At 39.6% G+C, this 22,038-nt stretch overlaps 1 pseudogene; it reads left to right on the top strand.

The window, feature by feature from the left end:
- Nucleotides 1–21,658, top strand: part of LOC121140150 — a 32,075-nt pseudogene extending 10,417 nt beyond the window's left edge.
- The last annotated feature ends 380 nt before the right edge of the window (nucleotides 21,659–22,038 follow it).

The following is a 22,038-nucleotide window of genomic DNA, read 5'->3' as shown; positions in this document are numbered from 1 at the left end:
CTCAACCTCAAAGACATACAGTACCTCAGAGTAAAGGGTTGGGAAAAGATTTTCCAATGAAATGGGCCTGAGAAACAAGTGGGTATAAGTATCCTAATATCTAAGAAAATAGACTTCAAAGTAAAATTAATCAAAAGAGATGGAGAAGGACATTTCACATTCATCACAGGGAATATCCATCAAAATGAAATCTCAGTTCTAAATATCTGCCACATTTGTAAAAGAAGCATTACTAAAGCTTAAATCACATATCAAATCTCACACATTAATAGTGGGATACTTCAACACCCTTCTCTCACCACTGGACAGGTCTGCCAGACAGAAACTTAACAGAGAAATAAGGGAACTAACAGATGTTATGACTCAAATGAACTTAAAAGACACCTATAGAACAATCTACCCAAAACAAAAGAATATACCTACTTCTCAGCACCTCATGGAACTTTCTCTAAAATTGATCACATTCTCGATAACAAAGCAAGCCTTAACAGATACAAAAAAAATTGGAAAATCCCCTGTGTCTTATCAGGCTTAAAGTTAGAATTCAACAACATTAATGGCAGAAAGCCTACCAACTCATGGAAATTGAACAATGATCAACTGAATCATCACTGGATCAAGGAACCACAGAGAAAAATGACCTGAGATAGTGGAAACTCATGGACTATGGATTAACAGCTGGGGAACCCATATGGGACAGAACTAGGCTTTCTGAATGTGAGTGACAGTTATGTGGCCTGATCTTTGGGGGAGGGGCTGATAGTGGGACCAGGACCTATCCAGGGTACATTAGCAGGCTTTTTGGAGCCCACTCCCTATGGTGGGATACCTTGCTCAGTCTTGATATAGGTGGGGAGGGGCTTGGTCCTGTCTCAACTTGGTATGCCAGACTTTGTTGACTCCCCAACAAAAGTCTTACCCCCCTCTGAGGGGTTGATGTGGGGTGAGAAGGGGAGAGGCAGGGAGGCAGGATAAGGAGAGAGAGGGAGAACTGGGGTTGGTATGTAAAATGAAAAATAATTTTTAATTAAAAAAGGAACCCCTAATCACTGTGGTAAGAAAGTAAAATTATAGTCACTAAAGAAGTCAGTGTGGAGGCTTCTCAATATACTAAAATATGAACAGATGTAAGACCCAGCTGTACCACTCTTGAACATATACTCAAATGACTCTATAGCCTACCATAGAGATAGGTGTACAACCATTGTTATTATTGCTTTTTTAACAATAGCCAGGAAATGCAATTGGCCTCCATGTCCATCTATAGATGAGTAGGTAGTTAAAATCTGACATATAGGCCTCAACTATGAGCCTGCTCTGTCTATGGAGCTCAGTGCCCTCCTGATGTCTCTCATCTACACAAAAGCTTTGGCCCTGGCCATCTTCTGCATAGCTTCTTTTGGACTCCTTCTTCCATATGGTCTCTGTGAACTATTTGGTGGGATGCCCAACAGTACAGAAAAGTGTTAAAGGAACCCTTACTAGCATCAGTAGGATTTCCACAGTCTAAGAAACACAAACACTGGGGACTTACGTTAAGTTTCCATCACCACAACAAAATGGTCCATATAACTTATATGGAAAGGTTTATTTTGGTTCATGGTTTCAGAGGTTTAAGTCTGTCATCATCTGTGCCTCTGACAGTGCAGCAGACTAAAACTGCTTCCTCGTGTCTAGGAAGCAAAAGAGAGAAGCAGGAATCCCATAGCCCCTCCCCTCCACTGCCACTTAAGTCTATGAATGATGAAAGGAATGTCAGCTGTTCTAATTCCATAATTAAGTCCCTTTCCTGGTTAAAAATTACAACAGTGTCACAAGAAATAGAGCAGCATTAACTTTTATTTTGGAAAACTTTTTCTAGTGGAGAAATGAAAGCAACTGTCATTTCTTTTCTCTTCAGAGAGAAAGAGATAAGGCATCTAATTTAATACTTTAGGGATTCTAGCTATGGGTTAAAATATCTGAAAGGGACATTAGTATGTTGTCAGGTCTTCCACACCCATAAAGACATAGGCATTCTTCTTAATATGTACATGACTTCTGTTACAATATGTGTGTGTAACATGCATGTATGTGGGTGTGTGGGAGTTGATACACATTCGGTGGTCTGATAAATAGATACTTTACGTGTATAAATTTTCTATTTAGGCTCTGTGTTGTGTTTTATAGCTGGTAGCTCCTGGGCTTATCTTTGTTGGCCAGCAAAGGGTTGGGTTAGATGATCCTCTCAGGTGGGACTTGATGTTTCTGGTAAGTGTCAGCAGGCAATACATGGCTGTATTCTCTGTAGGAAAACTATGTTTGCCCTGCTGTCCAAGACAGGGCTCCTATAATCAAAGTGTCCTGGTAATTTGTGCTTAGGGGATTTCCTGAACTTCATTCCATTTCTGCTTTGTTGTCATTAAAGACTTTTTATAGTATAGTAAACTCATTAATTTCTGCTTTGTTTTCTGTTTGGGGCCTTGTTTTGGTAACTCTTGTTAATAAAGAAATTTAGTGATGAAAAAAGTGACATATAAACACGGTGAAATAAACATAAAGAAAAAATGAGTTATTTTGAAGCTAATATATAAAATAAAAAAATGTTACACTCAGACTCAGATAAGCAAATACCTCATGTTTCCTTTCATATGCTTATCCTAGTTCCTAAATGTTAAAGTTTTGCGTTTAGATGTGTACAGGGGACAAAAAAAAACAAGAAGGAAACCTGCAAATGGGAAATAAAACATTTTGAGTTAGTGTAATATGTGATATGAAAATAAAAAGAGGAGCACTGGGAGCAGAAATGTACATAGAGACGGGGTGGGAGGAAAGAAAAGGGGGATGGGAAGGAGGAGCAGGGGAGAACGGAGAAAATGATTCCAAACTAAACACAAGTTAAAACAACACGGGGACACCTGCTATTTTGTGCTATATTTTTTGTGCTATATTTTTACAGAGAGAGAGAGAGAGAGAGAGAAAGAGAGAGAGAGAGAGAGTAAGGGCAAGCATATATAGATGTTAGAGGACAGTCTGTCATTAGAAAGTACAAAATTCAGAAAAAATATATAAATGCACATAATTCATCTCCAAGGTTTGAAGTTTGATTCTAGAAGTAATTCTTACTGTGCACTTGACAACTATAGGCACACAAGCCTTTATAATGCCACATAATTCAAGGTTATTTCTAACTGCAAATCTGTTTCTAAGAATGTATTCTTCCTCCTTACAAGTTGAAAGAGAATGGGAATACTTACGAATAAGTGTAAAGAGGCTGACTGTTTTCGACAGTTTCAAAGCAGCTTGCCTTTTGCCTCTCGAACAATTTGCAGACAGAATACTGTAACTAGATTCCAGTTCCCAAAAGAACTTCTTGTCAAACTAAACTTCCTATCTTCTTTATTTATACTCAAAGTACTTTTGAGTAATCCTATTTGTACTTTCCAAAGTCATTTTACAATAGACCCCTGAATCTTAAATTTAGGACTAATATTTCATCTGTGACCTAGGCTTTAGTGCCACTCAGTGTTCAAATCTTAGAACTGCAGCAAATCGGACCATGGAAACCTGACATAATTTAGATGTACACTGCAGCCTCTGAGTACTCTCTTAGGATGCGATGGTATCGGTTCAAGTTTCTGATCCCTGTCTGCGTTGCACTTGATAGTGAACTTAACACAGATAAGAAACTAACCGTACACTAAACACCTATTGGAGCTCCACTCAGGAGAAATGAGTGCCAGAGATCTTTTTTTGTTCTCTCTCAGACTGAATCATCCAGAACTGTGCCATGCTTCCAAATATAAGCTAACTGAAATCAGAAGAGAGTGGAGAGAGATTATTTTCTCAAAAGGAAAAATCCAACTGCTCAAAAGCAAGATCCTAACCAAAAAGTATAATGCTTACAGAAAGTAAAATGTAACAGTGGAAGTTACTGAACAAATATAACAATTAAAGAGAATTTATACTTCCTTTAGTGTCATAATGTAGAAATTTAAAAACAAAATCTTAATACCCTCACTAGCTAGAGATGATCATTACTAGTACTTGGTGTAAACCTTTCAATCTACAGGACTGAAAAGCTGTACAGTTTACAGGTTAAGAACATGACTCTGGAGTCAGACAACACAATAGGTGCTAAGCTTATAATTCATTACTGAGTGAAAGACCTATCTAAATCTCAATTTATCTGTACAATAAACATAATTACAGTTTCTAGCTCCGCAGAAAAAAAAGATGCCCTGGCCATGTATTGCGTGCTCTTTTGTACTTTAAGAGTGATTTGTAAGGATTTTCGTCTTTGATCGCCATATACGTTACACCATTCTTCCTGATTGACAGTTGTTTTTCATTCTTGTTTATATTGGATTTCACAAACAGAAGCTTTAGAGTTGTTATAGTAAGCCTATCACTTTTTTCCTCATGATATTTGCCTTTGGTATTATGCTTAGAAAGGCAACGTATTTAAAGAAGGAGTAAAGATAGTACAACTTTTTGAGGAAAGCAAAATATATCTGGCATGCATAATGTGGATAGGATGGAAAACCCAGCATCCTTCTTCTCACACACCTCTGTTAAGCATGCACCATTTCAAAATCACCTCCACTGAAAAAAAATCCCAGTGAGCACAGGTTATCTAGGTCCGTATTCTGTCTGAACCTTGAACTTTGACCTAAATAAGAACATAAATAATATCACCACCATAGTCAATACATATGAAAGACCCCGGCCCAGCGCAGGCAGCTGAGGCTTATGGAAAACTCCTTTCCCCCACAGCTCAGCCATTTTTTATCAGGAGGGAGCTCAGCTCAAGGTCTTCGCAGCTGAATAGTCACTACTATCTCTGTCCAGATAGGGGCACAGGTGTCTATGGTCTGCATAGCCAGCCCAGAAAGATTGGGCAGGCACAGAAACCTTTGTTCTTCAGATAGGGCCAAGGCCGAGAATTGAGTTCTGAGAGAAACCTTAATTGCCTCTCTGTCCAGATGAGAGAAACCTTAATTGCCTCTCTGTCCAGATGAGAGAAACCTCGTTCTGAGCCCCAGCCTCATTTAAATTACCCAATCAGGGTCCCGTAACTAGGCTTCTCGCTTCTGTACTGCGCTTTTTGCTATAAAAGAACCCCTGAGTCCCCAGCTCGGGGCTCTCAGTTCCCGAGACTGAGACGCCCCGGGTACCCGTGTATTATCAATAAAGCCTCTTGCTGTTTGCATCCAAGCTCGTGGCCTCGGTGTTCCTTGGGTTCGGGTCTCCCTCCCGTGAAAGTCCCCCGCCTGGGGTCTTTCACATAGTAAGTGAAAGCTATTCATTTTTCAACCGGTTTTCCATATGAATGTGAAATATTTATAATAAATTACTCTACTAATCCAGGAAATCACCAGAAGCATGCATAGCTGAGTGAATTAGGTTTGTATATACAGGTTCCTTTACCCCACCCTCAACAAAACCACATGAAGACAAATGAGTTGTCACTTCTTGAATCAGGATGACATTTTCATCTAGCAGAGGACAGGATACACAAGTTTGAATAGCACATGATAACCTGGCTCTTGTTTGTGTCTCATACAGCAGCATTCAATCATTATAATAGTTTGTGAGAGTTAGTATTTAATCAATTAATACCCCTGAACTAAAGCTATTTCCAGAAAAAAAGAATAGAATCTCTAGATGGAAACTGAGATAGTCTAGGATTATCAGAAACTTTTCAAATAACTCCACCCTTGCCTTCAACCATTATTTACCTTATGTAGGAAATAATAGCAATAATAATTCTGAAAAAAAAGAATTTAGCCTTTGCTGGTTGATGGTGGCATACACCTTTAATCCCAGTACTCACAAGGCAGAGGCAGTCAGATCTCTGTGAGGTCAAGGCCATCCAGGGCTACACAGAGAAACCCAGTCTCAAAAAGCCAAATATATATGCAGAAAACAGGTTGCAAATTTCTCTTCCCTCCCCCCATATTAGAACAATCTATTACAGAGTAACACAAAATAAAACAAGGTTCACACGAAACAAATAATAGATTGTTGACTACATCTTCCCCCCTTCCCCTACAGATGAAATAATCAACATCATCAAATGGAAACAATCAGGTTGCAAATTTCTGTCACGTCTGCTGCGCGGCCTGTGTCCGAGAACGTGCGGAGGGTGTCGGGGATTGACAACACAGAGACTCGTTCAATGATATAAAGAGAACTTTAAACAGGCTCCAAAAAGGTTCAAGAAAAACTTCCTAAGAAAAGCTCCCACCAGAGAAGCTTCTGCTCTCTCCTCTCCCCTGGCTGGTTCTCCCTGACCCAGAGGTGGATGTGTGTGGGTTTTTGAAGGTGCGGTTAGTCTTTGGACAAGGTCGAGGTCAGGGCGGTTTCTGTGGGAAGGCCTTTCCCAGGAACTTATTGTATCATTTTTAGTAAACATGTTTTTACTAAACATTGTCTTACAGCTGCCTACTCCCAGGCAGAAGGGGAAGTGGCCAGGAACTTATTGTATCGTTTTTAGTAAACATGTTTTTACTAAACATTGTCTTACAGCTGCCTACTCCCAGGCAGAAGGGGAAGTGGGTCTCTGCTCAAGGTCTGGTGTTCCCACAAATTTCTAACAATTTTTCAAATTTAGATTAATACTAACTCAGTATTCATTAGATTAACATGGAGATTTTTTGTTTCTTGTTTTGGTATGTGTCTGTGCCTGCCCGAGTGCGTGCTTGCGCATGTGTGGAGTGTGTGTGTGTGTGTGTGTGTGTGTGTGTGTGTGTGTGTTTGTGTGTGTGTGTGTGTGTGTGTGTGTTTGTGTGTGTGTGTATGTGTGTGCGTGCGTGTGTGTGTGCGTGCATGCGTGTGTGTGTGTGTGTGTGTGTGTGTGTATGTGTGTGTGTGTGTTGGTACTGGAGATTAAACCTAGGGTCTTGTAAATGTTAGGCAAACACTTCTATCACTAAGCTACATTCCCACCCCACTAACTGTTTTAAAGAGTTTTATTTTTATATTTTAATTTGTGTGTGAGAATGTGTGTGTGTTCATGAGCAAGTGCCAATACTCAGAGTCTAGTCCAGGGTATCAAATACATGGAGCTGAAGTTACAGACCATAGAGTGCCCAACATGGTTGTTTGGAACAAACTGAGGTTCTCTGCAAAACCAGTAAACTCTATTAACTGCTAAGTCATCTCTACAGTCTCTAATTCAGCTTTAATACCTAATATATTTTAATATCTAAGAAATTTTTAGTATGAGTAAAAGTTCAGGGACTAAGGAGATTGCTCAACTAGTATAATTTCTATCAGGCAAGAATGAAGAACTGAATTCATATTCTCCTCAACTACATGCAAACTGTAAATGTAGGTGTGTGTGTGTGTGTGTGTGTGTGTGTCCACACTGCTAGGGGTGGAGCACAGAATAGTGGATCTCTTTAACTTAACAGTCAGCCAGGCTTGCCAATGAGTGGACTCCAAACCTGGTTTCACACAGTAAGGTGGAAAGCAATAAGGAAGACATCCAACACTGAACTCAAGCCTCCAAACATCCATGGACACCCACACAGACATGTACATGCACTACACACACATACATACAAAAGTGCAGCTCAGTGATAATTTTCATAACTTTTATAATTCACAAAGTAATTCAAACAAAAAGTTACCACTAATCATATAGGGATCTTTTCCAAATAAGCTTTAGAAACAGCAGGAGTAACATATTATACATTTTTATTTTATTTTTGAGATTATAATATAATTACAACAGTACTCCCTTCCCTCCCTCAAAACTCTCCCTTATACCCCTCCCTACATTCCATGGCCTCTTTTTTTCAGAAATTGTTATTACATTCTTATATGTATATACATATATACTCCTAAATATAACTTTCTCAGTTCATATGTTACTCATGTGTATGTTTTCAAGGTTGATGGACACCAGATAAAAACCGGGCATGCTCTTCCCTAGGGAATACCACCTCTCTCACTCCCAGCTTTCCTCAGTTGTCTATATTCTTTGTATAGGGTTAAGGCCCCACAGGCTTTTCCAACCACTATTGCAAGTCCATTGGTGTGAAGTCATGTTTTTGCAGTCATGTTGGTGACATTTTAATGTGTGTAGCTTCTGGTATTTCTAGGAGACACACTCTCACAGCAAACTCCCTTTAATCTTAACTGGCTCTTAAAATCTGCATACCCTTCTTCCACAATATTCCCTGAGTCTTGGGTTCAAAAGTATTTCATACATGTACCCATTGGAACTGAGCTCCACAACTCTGCATTTTGATTGGCTGTGGTTTTCTGTAGTGGTCTCCATCTGTTGCAAAGAGAAATTCCCTTGATCAAGGGTGAAATTATGCTTAAAAATCTCAACATTTCTATGCATATATTGGAGACAATAAAAATGTTTCTGGTTTTCTCAAGGTCACAATCAAGTAAGCAGCAGCATATCAATGATAAATGTTTCTCTTAGTCTGCTGCTCTATCTACCACAGTATATAATTTCTGCCATAAACATCTTGAAATATGTAGAAAGTCATAAGAATTGCTAATACTACTTTTCAGCACTGTCATATTTTGTCCACTGAGCCAACCATACCAGATGTCTTTAAATAAAAGATTTAGACAGCATAAAAATAAAGTGTTATTGTATATGAGCTTCTTAAAAATATAGCAATACATTATAAATACCATAAGGTATTGTGGGAGAAGGGAATGGTTAAAATATGAATGAAATACACTCAGAAACACGGAAAGTAGCCATAGGTACAGATAATGAGGTAGAAAATAATGAAAAAGTAATGGAACATTTGGCATGATAAAATACATTTATCTAACATAATGTGCTAGAATCATACATTCCCATTTGTCAAGATAAATGTAGACTGTTTTTTTCTAAATTAATTTGCCCTCATCAGTGTATAATTGTATTAGATTCTAAAAAATAACAATAACCACTGTTGATTAGTAAGCTAAAGTGGTCAAGAGGGCAGCAGACAGGGGACTCTTACATTAGACGGGTGCTACCAAAGATAAACATCCAATACTGACAACTAGTGAAGATGGAATCTGTGGGAACAGATCTGAAACAATAGCTTTTTCTGAGTTCACTGTGTGTCTTAACTACACACTTCTATCTAGTAACTTTACATTTTTAAGCAGACATTATTCTCCCAATTTTTTTCTTTCTTTAAGCTTATTTATTTACTTATTTGGGAGAGAAGGCATGTGTATACAGAGGTCAGAAGATAACCCAAAGAAATAAGTTCTCTTCTACCACATAAGTCCCAGGGATTGAATTCTGGTGGTGAGGCTTGGTGGCAAATGCCTTCACCAACTGAACCATGTCAACAGCCCTTGCTTTCCACAGTCTTACCACAAATGATCATATAATAAAAAGTAGAAAAGACAGATGAATAAAAAGTAGTAAGTACACCCAGCACATAGAAAGAGAAATTTAAATTTAAAAAAAGATATTAACCCACACACGTATGAACACCTGATCTTTGACAAAGAAGCTAAAATTATACAATGGAAAAAATAAAGCATTTTCAACAAATGGTGCTGTCATAACTAGATGCTGGCATATAGAAGACAGCAGAGAAATCCATGTCTATTGCCATGCCAATGGATCAAAGACCTCAACATAAATCCAGCCACACTGAACTTCTTAGAAAAGAAAGTAGGAAGTACCCTTGAATGAACTGGTACAGGAGACCAGTTCCTGAATATAACACCAGTAGCACAGACACTGAGATTGACAATTAATAAATGGGAACTCCTGAAACTGAGAAGCTTCTGTAAGGCAAAGGACACAGTCAGCAAGACAAAAAGGCAGCCCACAGAATGGGAAAAAATATTCAATAACCCCACATCTGTCAGAGGGCTGATCTCCAAAATTTACAAAGAACTCAAGAAGCAAGTCTCCAAAACACCAAAGGATCCAATTAAAAAGTGGGCTACAGAACTAAATAGAGAATTTTCAATAGAGGAGTCTAAAATGGCTGCGAGGCACTTGAGAAAGTGCTCAACATCCTTAGCCATCCGGGAAATGCAAATCAAAACAACTCTGAAATACCATCTCACTCATGTCAGAATGGCTAAAATCAAAAACACCAACGACAATTTATGCTGGAGAGGATGTGGTGAAAGGGGGGACACTCCTCCATTGCTGGTGGGAGTGCCAACTGGTTCAGCCACTTTGGAAATCAGTATGGAGATTCCTCAGAAAAATGGGAATAAACCTACCACAAGACCCAGCATCTCCACTCTTAGGCATATATCCAAAAGATACCCATTCATACAACAAAGATGCCTGTTCCACTATGTTCATAGCAGCATTATTTGTAATAGCCAGAACTTGGAAGCAACCTAGATGTCCCTCACCCGAAGAGTGGATAGAGAAAATGTGGTACATCTACACAATGGAGTACTATTCAGCAGAAAAAAATTGAGCCTTGGGTAGTAGATCAGTATTTATCCTGGGTATACAAATGGACTTTGGACTCCCATCCTGTTGGGGGGAGGTCCTGTGCATTTGTCAATAAAGTACTGTTGAGCCAATAGGAAACCTAGATAGGAGGGACTAGGAGTCGAGGAGGATTCTGGGAAGGAGAAACACAGGAGAGTCGACATGTAACCGCCATGGGGTAGGAAGCCCGGAACTATTCTCCGGTAAGAGAAATACTTAGATTAACAATTATGGGGTAATTACTTAAGTCAGAGCTAGCCAGTAAGAAATAAGCAAGGCCAACAGCTTCATAATTAATACAGCGTCTTGTGTGTTATTTGGGGACTACAACGCGGCAGAGCCCAGGCGGCTGGCGGGGGATAAACCAAAGCGGCCAGCAAAGAAAAAGCTTCTCTTAACACCATCCAACAATGTGAGATGTGCTCTCACCCTGAACTCTTGGTCACCCTGACTATGGTCACCCCCATGGAGGGCCTCACCCTCCCTGGGGAAATGAGGGGATATTGGGAGGGTTGGTGGGAGGGCATGGGAGGAGGGTAGGGAAACGGAGAGGGACCTGAGATTGACATGTGAAGCAACCTTGTTTCTAATTTAAATTTAAATTTAAAAATAAAAATATATATTATAAAAAAAACAAACTGTCTTGAAATCTCTGCTGCCAAGACTTCATTTAGTAACTGATGGAAGCAAATGCAGAGATCCACAGGGGAGGGGTAGGGAGCTGGGACTGACATATGAAGAAAGGTTGTTTCTAATTTAAATAAAAAACGAAAAGTCTGAAAACTCAAAAATTGTTTTAAATCAAATAGAATTCTTGAAAAAAAGGGTAAAAGAAATTTCACTGGAACAGATATACAGATGTTCAACACTGAAAGCCATTAGTGCAATGGCAAACTAAAACATGAGGTATGAGTATGCGGACGACAGAAGCACTAAAGTGTTTTTTAAGTGTTAAAAGCAAATGCTGGTAAGATGCAAAGATACCAGATAGAGATGACTCAGTGATTAAGAGCATTACTTGATCCTGCAGAAGATCTGAATTTGATTCCTGAAATCTACCCTGACCAACTCAAAAAAAGCTGTAACTACAGCTCCAGGATATTTAGCACCTTCTAACCTCCTCAGGTATCTCCACATACAATGCATATAGTCACACAAACACAGAAACATACACATAAATGAAACTACAAAAGAAATAAATCTTTTAAAAAGGAAGGAAAGGCAGAAGGAAGGAAGGAAAACAGGAATGAAGGAAGACAGGAAGAAAGAAACCAGAGCATTCTTGCATTGTGCTGTTAGAGATGTAAAAGAGTACAACCACTCTGGAACACAATCTGGAAATTTTTATAATAGCTAAACATTGAACTGTCATAGGACACTGAAAATACCCTCTTGGGCATTTATCCCAGAGGAACAGAAACAAAATCTGAACACAAATGTTTAAAGTAGCTTTATTTATAATAACAAAAACTGGAACTAACCCAGATGTCCTTCCATGGGTGGAACAAACCACATTCCATGTAATGGAATATTACTTGATTAATACAACAATCTGGATGAATCTCCAGAGAACTGTAATAAATAAAAATATCCAATTTTATGTCCTTAGACTAACAAAATATACTCAATCTCAAAAGGTTACAAAATATATAATCATATAATAAATAACTGTGCTTCAAGGAAGGCTGTGGGGAAAATGGATATGGCTATAAAATAGTAACAAAGTATCCTCATAAAGATAGAAATATTCTATATCTTAACTATAAATATCAATATCCTAGTTATAACATTACACTATAGTTTTGGAAATTTTATCACTGGATGAGGTACTCAAGACTTGAGTATATTATTTTCTACAACTATATTGTAGTTTTATATAAACTATACTAGCTTTATATAAACAATATATAGACTATATTGTTTTTATACAAATCTATAATTGCAGGACCCGCCTGTACCCACTGGGAGAGGTGAGTACCAGGCCTTCTCCTGCCTACATTCCACCCCTCCTTGGAGTCCACTGACCCAAGCTTGGCCACAAAGCCCCATCCCGCCCACCAAATGCCCAAGAGACCTGGGAGCAGATCAAATAATCCAGCATCTGCCACAATTGGAGTCTTAGACTCACCTACACCCACTAGGAGGGAAACCTGAGGACACACCACACCATCCAGAATCTGCTACCATCACCATCTTGGACAGGTACCCACTGAGAGAAGGAGAGACCTCACCTGCACCCCCTGGAAGAAGGGATGGGAAGATGACAGTATAAGAACACATTCAACAACAGAAAGATTAATACAACACCACCAAAGTCTAGGGATTCTACACCAGCAAGACCCAAACATCTCAACACAGATGAAGCAGAAGAGAATGTCCTTAAAAACAACTTTGTGAAGATGATAGAGACCCTCAACCAGGAAATGAGAAAATTCCTTAAAGAAATGGAAGAGAAAACAAACAGAAAAAGCAAGAAATGGAGGAAAGGACAAACCAAAAAATGTAAGAAATAAACAAGTCTCTTAAAGAAAGCAAGTAAAAACCAAGAAAAAACAATCAAACAGGTGAAGGAAACTTTTCAAACAGTTCAAGACTTGAAAATTAAAATAGAGACAATTAAGAAAACACAGACTAGAGGAATGCTAGAAATAAAAAAAATTCAGTAAATGATCAGGAACTACAGATACAAGCATAAACAAGAGAATGCAAGAGATGGAAGAAAGAATCTCAGGTGTTGAAGATAAACTTAGATAAAAATAGATCCATCGACCAAAGAAAATCTTAAGTCCAACAATTCCCTAACATAAAATATCCAGGAAATATGAGACACCATGAAAATACCAAACCTGGAGCCCCTCCAAGACCCCAATCCAGCGAGCCCAGCTTCAGGTGAGATTAGGTCTCAGGAGGGGACCGCCCGCCCAGCCCCCATCCCCCTCCATCTTCGGGGCCGCTCCCGGCTTCCAGAAGAGCCGCCCACACAGGAAGGAGATCAGCCCCTCTAAGACCCCAACCCAGCGAGCCCAGCTTCAGGTGAGATTAGGTCTCAGGCGGGGACCGCCCGCCCAGCCCCAACCCCCCTCCATCTTCAGGCCCACTCCCGGCTTCCAGAAGAGCCGCCCACACAGGAAGGAGATCGGCCCCTCCAAGACCCCAACCCAGCGAGCCCAGCTTCAGGGAGCCCAGCTTCAGGAAAGACATCAACCCCTCCAAGACCCCAACCCCAGGGAGTCCAGCTTTAGCATCCCCAGCTTCAGCTGCAGTAAGGAAGGAGACCAGTGGAGACTGAAAGACCCCACCAGCACCCACTGGAAGAAGAGATGGGAAGAAGACAGAATAAGAGATCACTCAGCAATAGAAACACCAACATGACCCCACCAGAATCCAGGGATCCAACACCAGCAAGACCCGAAAAGCACTACATAGAGGAAGAAGAGGAGACAGACCTTAAAAATTATTTCATGAAGATGATGGAGACCCTCAAAGAAGAAACGAGGAAATCGCTTAAAGAAATAGAAGAAAAAACAAACAAAAAAATTCATGAAATGGGGAAAAAAATTCAAGAAATAAACAAATCTCTCAAAGAATCTAAAGAGCACCAAGAAAAATCAACCAAGAAAATTAAGGAAACAGCTCAAACAGTTGAAGGATTGAAAGCTGAAATAGAAACGATAAAGAAAACACAGAATGAAGGGATGCTGGAAATAGAAAAGCTCGGTAAACGGTCTGGAACTACAGATGCAAGTATCACCAATAGAATACAAGAGATAGAAGAGAGAATCTCAGGTGTTGAAGACTCATTAGAGGATATACAGTCGTCAACCAAAGAAAATCTCAAAACCAACAAATCCTTAACACAAAATATCCAGGAAATATGGGACACCGTGAAGAAGCCAAACCTGAGAATAATAGGTATAGAAGAAGGTGAAGAAATACAACTTGAAGGTACAGAAAACATATTCAACAAAATCATAGAAGAAAACTTCCCTAACCTAAAGAAAGATATGCCTATGAAAGTACAAGAATCTTACAGAACACCAAATAGGCTTGACCAGAAAAAGAAGTCACCTCGCCATATAATAATCAAAACATCAAACCTACAGTGTAAAGAGAAAATATTAAGAGCAGCCAAAGAAAAAGGCCAAGTAACATACAAAGGCAGACCTATCCGAATTACACCTGACTTCTCAATGGAAACGATGAAAGCCAGAAGATCCTGGTCAGATGTCCTACAAACGCTAAGGGAACAAGGATGCCAACCCAGACTACTATATCCAGCAAAGCTCTCAATTACCATAGATGGAGAAAACAAAATATTCCATGACAAAGCCAGATTTAAACAATACGTATCCATGAATCCAGCTCTACAGAAAATGCTAGAAGGAAAACCTAGAGCCAAGGAAGATAACTACATTCACAAAGACACAGGCAATATATAATCATACTTTACAAAACACCAAAAGAAAAAGGGAGGAGAAACTACACAAAATAACTTCACTAACAATAAATCAAGCGCAAACAAGGATCACCAATCAATGGTCATTAATATCCCTCAATGTCAACGGCCTCAACTTGCCTATAAAAAGACACAGACTAGCAGAATGGATACGAAGACAGGACCCTTCCTTCTGCTGCATACAAGAAACACATCTCAACACCAAAGACAGACGTTATCTCAGAGTAAAGGGCTGGGAAAAGATCTTCCAATCAAACGGCCCCAAGAAACAAGCGGGCGTAGCAATCCTAATATCTAACAAATTAGACTTCAAATTAAAATCAATCAAAAGAGATGAAGAAGGGCACTTCATATTCATCAAAGGAAAAATACATCAAGATGAAGTCTCAATTTTAAACATCTACGCCCCAAATACAAAGGCACCTACATTCGTGAAAGAAACATTACTAAAGCTCAAAATGCACATAAAATCTCACACGCTAATAGTAGGAGACTTCAACACTCCGCTCTCACCGCTAGACAGGACCTCCAGACAGAAACTTAGCAAAGAAACAAAAGAATTAATAGAAGTTATGACCCAACTGGGTTTAACAGACATCTATAGAACATTCCACCCAAATACAAAGGGATATACCTTCTTCTCGGCACCACATGGAACCTTCTCTAAAATTGACCACATAATAGGAAACATAGCAAATCTCCACAGATACAAAAAAATTGGAATAACCCCCTGCATCTTATCAGACCACCATGCATTAACATTAGAATTCAACAATAACACAAATCGCAGAAACCCTACAAACTCATGGAGATTGAACAATGCACAATTGCACCATCCCTGGGTAAAGGAACAAATAAAAAAAGAAATTAAAGACTTCCTCGATTTCAATGAAAATGAAGACACAACATACACAAACTTATGGGACACTTTGAAAGCAGTGCTGAGAGGAAAGTTTATAGCACTAAGTGCTTACATGAAAAAACTGGAGAACAGTCATACTAGAGAATTAATAGCACAGCTGAATGTTCTAGAACAAAAAGAAGCAAACTCCCCCAGGAGGAGCAGACGCCAGGAAATAATCAAATTGAGGGCTGAAATCAATCAAGTAGAAACCAGGAAAACACTGAGAAGAATCAATGAAACAAAGAGTTGGTTCTTTGAGAAAATCAACAAAATAGACAAACCTCTGTCCAAACTAACCAAAAGACAGAGAGAGAACATGCTAATTAACAAAATCAGGGATGAAAAAGGGGACATAACAATGAACTCTGAGGAAATCAAGAGAATCATCAGGGCATACTTTGAAAATCTGTACTCCACAAATTTTGAAAATTTAAAGGAAATGGACAATTTCCTGGATAGATATCACTTGCCAAAACTAAATCAAGAACAGATAAATAATCTAAACAGACCTATAACCCCTAATGAAATAGAAGCAGTCATCAAAAGTCTCCCAAATAAAAAAAGCCCAGGCCCAGATGGCTTCAGTGCAGAATTCTACCAGAAATTCAAAGAAGAGCTCATTCCAATACTCGTCAAAGTATTCCACACAATAGAAGCAGGAGGCTCACTGCCAAACTCTTTCTATGAGGCTACAATTACCTTGATACCCAAGCCACACAAAGACACAACTAAGAAAGAGAACTATAGACCAATTTCCCTCATGAACATTGATGTGAAAATACTCAATAAAATACTTGCAAACCGGATTCAAGAACACATCAGAAAAATCATCCACCATGATCAAGTAGGCTTCATTCCAGGAATGCAGGGATGGTTCAACATTAGAAAATCTATCAATGTAATCCACCATATTAACAATCTGCGAAAGAAAAACCACATGATCATCTCACTAGATGATGAAAAAGCCTTTGACAAAATCCAGCACCCCTTCATGATAAAGGTCCTAGAGAGATCAGGGATAACAGGAACGTACCTGAATATAATAAAAGCAATATACAGTAAACCAACAGCTAACATCAAACTAAATGGAGAGAAACTCAAAGCAATTCCTCTAAAATCAGGAACAAGACAAGGCTGTCCACTCTCTCCATATCTCTTCAATATTGTACTTGAAGTTCTAGCTACAGCAATAAGACAACAAAAGGAGATAAAGGGGATACAAATAGGAAAAGAAGAAGTCAAACTTTCACTTTTTGCAGATGATATGATAGTTTACATAAGTGACCCAAAAAACTCCGCAAGGTTACTCCTAGAGCTGATAAACACCTTCAGCAATGTGGCAGGATACAAGGTAAACTCAAAAAAATCAGTGGCCCTATTATATACAGAGGATGAAGTGACTGAGAAAGAAATCAGAGAAACATCACCTTTTACAATAGCCAAAAATAGTATCAAATATCTGGGGATAATGTTAATCAAGGAAGTGAAAGACCTGTATATCAAGAACTTTGTGTCTTTGATGAAAGAAATCAAAGAAGATACCAGAAAATGGAAAGATCTCCCATGCTCTTGGATTGGTAGGATCAACATAATAAAAATGGCAATCTTGCCAAAAGCAGTCTATAGATTCAATGCAATCCCTATCAAAATTCCATCACAATTCTTCAAGGACCTGGAAAGAACATTAATCAACTTTATATGGAAAAACAAAAGGCCCAGGATAGCCAAAACATCCCTATACAATAAAGGAACTTCAGGAGGCATCACCATACCTGACTTCAAGCTCTATTATAGAGCTATAGTCCTAAAAACAGCTTGGTATTGGCACAAAAATAGGCATGTAGACCAATGGAACCGAATCGAAAGCCCTAATTTTAACCCACACACCTATGAACACCTGATTTTTGACAAAGAAGCTAAAACTGTACAGTGGAAAAAAGAAAGCATCTTCAACAAATGGTGCTGGCATAACTGGGTACTGGTATGCAGAAGACTGCAGATAGATCCATGTTTATCGCCTTGTACAAAACTTAAGTCCAAATGGATCAAAGATCTCAACATACATCCAGCCACACTGAAACTTTTAGAAGAGAAAGTGGGAGATACTCTTCAACGAGTTGGTACAGGACACCACTTCCTAAACATAACACCAGTGGCACAGGCACTGAGATCGACAATTAACAAATGGGACCTTCTGAAACTAAAAAGCTTCTGTAAGGCAAAGGACACAGTCAAAAAGGCAAAAAGGCAGGCCACAGAATGGGAAAAGATATTCACTAACCCTACATCTGACAGAGGGCTAATCTCCAAAATTTATAAAGAACTCAGGAAACAAGTCTCCAAAACACCAAAGGATCCACTAGAAAGGTGGAGTACAGAGCTAAATAGAGAGTTCTCAGTAGAGGAGGCTAAAATGGCCAAGAGACACTTAAGAAAGTGCTCAACATCCTTAGCCATCAGGGAAATGCAAATCAAAACAACTCTGAGATGCCATCTTACTCCTATCAGAATGGCTAGAATCAATAACACCGAAGACAATTTATGCTGGAGAGGATGTGGAGAGAGAGCAACACTCCTCCACTGCTGGTGGGAATGCCGACTCATACAGCCTCTTTGGAAATCAGTATGGAGATTCCTCAGGAAAATGGGAATTAATCTACCACTAGACCCAGCAATTCCACTCTTAGGCATTTATCCAAATGAGGCAGGTTCATACAACAAGGGCATCTGCTCCACTATGTTCATAGCAGCATTGTTTGTAATAGCCAGAACCTGGAAGCAACCTAGATGCCCCTCAACTGAAGAGTGGATAGAGAAAATGTGGTACATTTACACAATGGAGTATTACTCAGCAGAAAAAAACAATGGAATCTTGAAATTCGCAGGGAAATGGATAGCACTGGAAGAAACCATCCTGAGTGAGGTAACCCAGTCGCAAAAAGATAAACATGGTATGTACTCACTCATATATGGATTTTAAATATGGATCAGGATAGTGCCAGTCTGCACTTCCACAGATAGAGAGTCTGGGAAACAGGAAAGAACCTAAAAGATATGCATATATGCATAGCACCCAAGAGAAGAGGATGGAGACAAGATCCTCTGAATGGATGGGGAACACGGCGAGGGGTGGGGGGGAGTGGGACCTGGGAAGAATAGAGGGGGTAAAGAGGAAGGGAGTTGGTCATGGGGGAACAGGAAGTTGAGGGGGTGGGGGCAGAATAGGGGGAAGAGGGAATCATAGGATCGAAGACAGATCAGGCACCAGAGTGACCTCGAGTGATCTAAAGGTATAACACCAATTGGCCAGCTAAGCAATAGTGGAGGGACCACCTCGAATGCCCATTCCTGATAATGAACTTGATGTCTATAACCATCCGGGAGCCTTCATCCTGTGACTGATGGAAGCAGAGGCAAACACACAATTAATCACTGAACTGAACCCAAGGAACCCAGTGACAGAGAGAGAGGAGTGATGAGCAAATTGGCAAAGAATGGGCTGGCAAAACCAGCAGAGACAGCTGATCTGAACAGGGGAGTGCTCTTGGACCCCAGACCGACAATGGGGAGGCCAGCATGGGACTGATCTGGACCCCCCAAATGTGAGTGTCAGTGAGAAGGCCTGGGCAACCTATGGGGCCCTGAGCTGTGGATCAGTGTCTATCCCTGGTATACAAACTGTCTTCATGTGCCTATAGCACAAAGAGAGATGCTCTCTCAGCCTGGACTCTTAGGGGAGTGCCTGGACCCTACCAAGAGTAAAATGACAGACTCTAGATATCCCCTATGTGGAAGGATTTGGCAATAGGGTCGGAGGGGGGGAAGGGGAGTGCGGGAGGATGGGAGGGAGAGGGAACTGGGATTGACATGTAAAACAAGCTATTTAAAATTAAAATAAAAAATGATAAAAAAAAGAAAATACCAAACCTGAAAATAATGGGTACAGAATAAGGCAAAGAAACCCACCTCAAAGGTGCAGAAAACATATTCAACAAAATCATAAAAGAAAACTTTCCCAACCCAAGGAAAGACATGCCTATGAAAATACAAGAAGCTTACAGAACACCAAATAGACTGGACCACAAAAAAGTCCCTTTGCCACATAATAATCAAAACACCAAACATACAGAATAAAGAATGAATATTAAGAACAGCAAAGGAGAAAAGGCAAGTAACATACAAAGACATATATATAAATATCAGAATTTCACCTGGCTTCTCAATGGAAACTCTGAAAGCCAGAAGGTCCTCAACAGATGACAATAAGAGACCATGGATACTAGCCAAGGCTACTATAACCATCAAAGCTTTCAATCACTATAGATGGAGAAAACAAGATATTCCATAACAAAACCAAATTAAAACAATGCATATTCACAAAATCAGTCCTACAGAAGATATTGAAAGAAAAACTCCAACTCAAGGAAGTTAACTATACTCACAAAAACTTAGGCAATAAATAATCCCACTTTACCAACAACCAAAAGAAACAGATGGAAGGGAGGAGAGCAACACACAATACCAACAACAACAACAAACCCAAAACAAATGAGAATTAACAATCAATGTCACTAATATCCCTCAATATTAATGGTCTTAACTTGCCTATAAAAAGACACAGGCTAACACAATGGCTACAAAGACAGAATTCATCCTTCTGCTGCATACAAGAAACACACCTCAACTTCAAAGACAGAGTTAAGGGTGAGGAAAATATTTCCAATCAAATGGACCTAAGAAACAAGCTGGTAAGCAATCCTAATATCTAACAAATTACACTTCAAACTAAAATTAATCAAAAAACATGAGGAAGATCATTTCATATTGATGAGAAATCTCACTTCTGAACATCTATGTCCCAAATACAAAGACATCCACATTTGTAAAGGAAACATTACTAAAACTCAAATCACACATAAAACCTCAAACACTTATAGTGGGAGTCTTAAACACCCCACTCTCATCACTAGACAGGACCACCAGACAGAAACTTAACAAAGAAACAAAGGAACTAACCGAAGTTTTGACCCAATTGAGTTTAACAGACATCTGTAAAACATTCCAGCCAAACATAAAAGAATATACCTTCTTCTCAGCACCACAGGGAACATTCTCTAAAATCGACCACATACTCAGTAACATAGCAAACCTCAACAGATATTAAAAAAAAATGGAATAGGGAAGTCCAGCGGGCCCGGCACTCTCACGCGGGCTGGAACCAAGATGGAGGAGTACGCGAGAGAGCCGTGGGAGTAAACCACAGACTCCGAGGGAGCTTGACAGCTATTAAAACCAGAGATCCACAATTGGGAGGTAGCTTTGCAGTTTGGGGAGGACTGTTTTCTATGATTGACTGTAGTATGGTTCAGATAAGAGGCAAAGAAGATCCCTGGAACTCCCATCACTAGTGGTGCCTTGACAGGAGCCATCCTGGCAGCAAGAAGTGAACCGGTAGCCATGGTTGGGTCGGCTGCAATGGGAGGCATTCTCCTAGCTTTAATTGAAGGAGCTGGTATCTTGTTGACAAGGTTTGCCTCTGCACAGTTCCCCAATGGCCCTCAGTTTTCTGAAGACCACTCGCAGTTGCCTTCAAACCAGTTACTGTCCTCACCCTTGGGAGACTACCGACAGTATCAGTAGGACTTCTTTCCCAGGATTCCTGTTGCTGGGTGAACTATAGTTCAGTAAGGTTTCAGAAGATCAAGTCACAATCTCTTTAAAGCCGTAGGTGGGGCAGTGGTGGCCATTCGGGCCATGAAGAGACATTTAGTTCTTTTTTCTATTTAAAAGAGACTCAGAGGGGAGAAGAGATACTGAGTTTATTTATTCACACTTGGGTTGCATTTGTGAACAAAATAAATGTCTAATACCATTTTAAAAAATGGAATAATCCCCTGTATCTTATCAGACCACCATGCTATAAAGTTAGAATTCAACAACAACACAAATTGCAGAAACTCCACGAACTCATGGAAATTGAACAATGCACAATTGCACCATTCCTGGGTCAAGGAAGAAATAAAAATAGAATGTAAAGACTTCCTAAAATTCAATGATAATGAAGACACAACATACCCAAACTTATGGGACACTTTGAAAACACTGCTAAGAGGAAAGTTCATAGCACTTAGTGCCCACATGAAGAAACTGGAGAATAGTCACACTAGAGAATTAACAAAGAGCACAACTGAAAGAAAGCTCTAGAACAAAAAGAAGCAAACTCATGCAGGAGGAAAAGACCAGGAAATAATCAAA

Source organism: Mesocricetus auratus, unplaced genomic scaffold (assembly GCF_017639785.1).
Source record: "Mesocricetus auratus isolate SY011 unplaced genomic scaffold, BCM_Maur_2.0 Super-Scaffold_100004, whole genome shotgun sequence".
Classification (NCBI taxonomy): domain Eukaryota; kingdom Metazoa; phylum Chordata; class Mammalia; order Rodentia; family Cricetidae; genus Mesocricetus; species Mesocricetus auratus.
The sequence above is the reverse complement of the archived record's forward strand: the minus strand, read 5'-3'. Positions and strand labels throughout refer to the sequence as shown.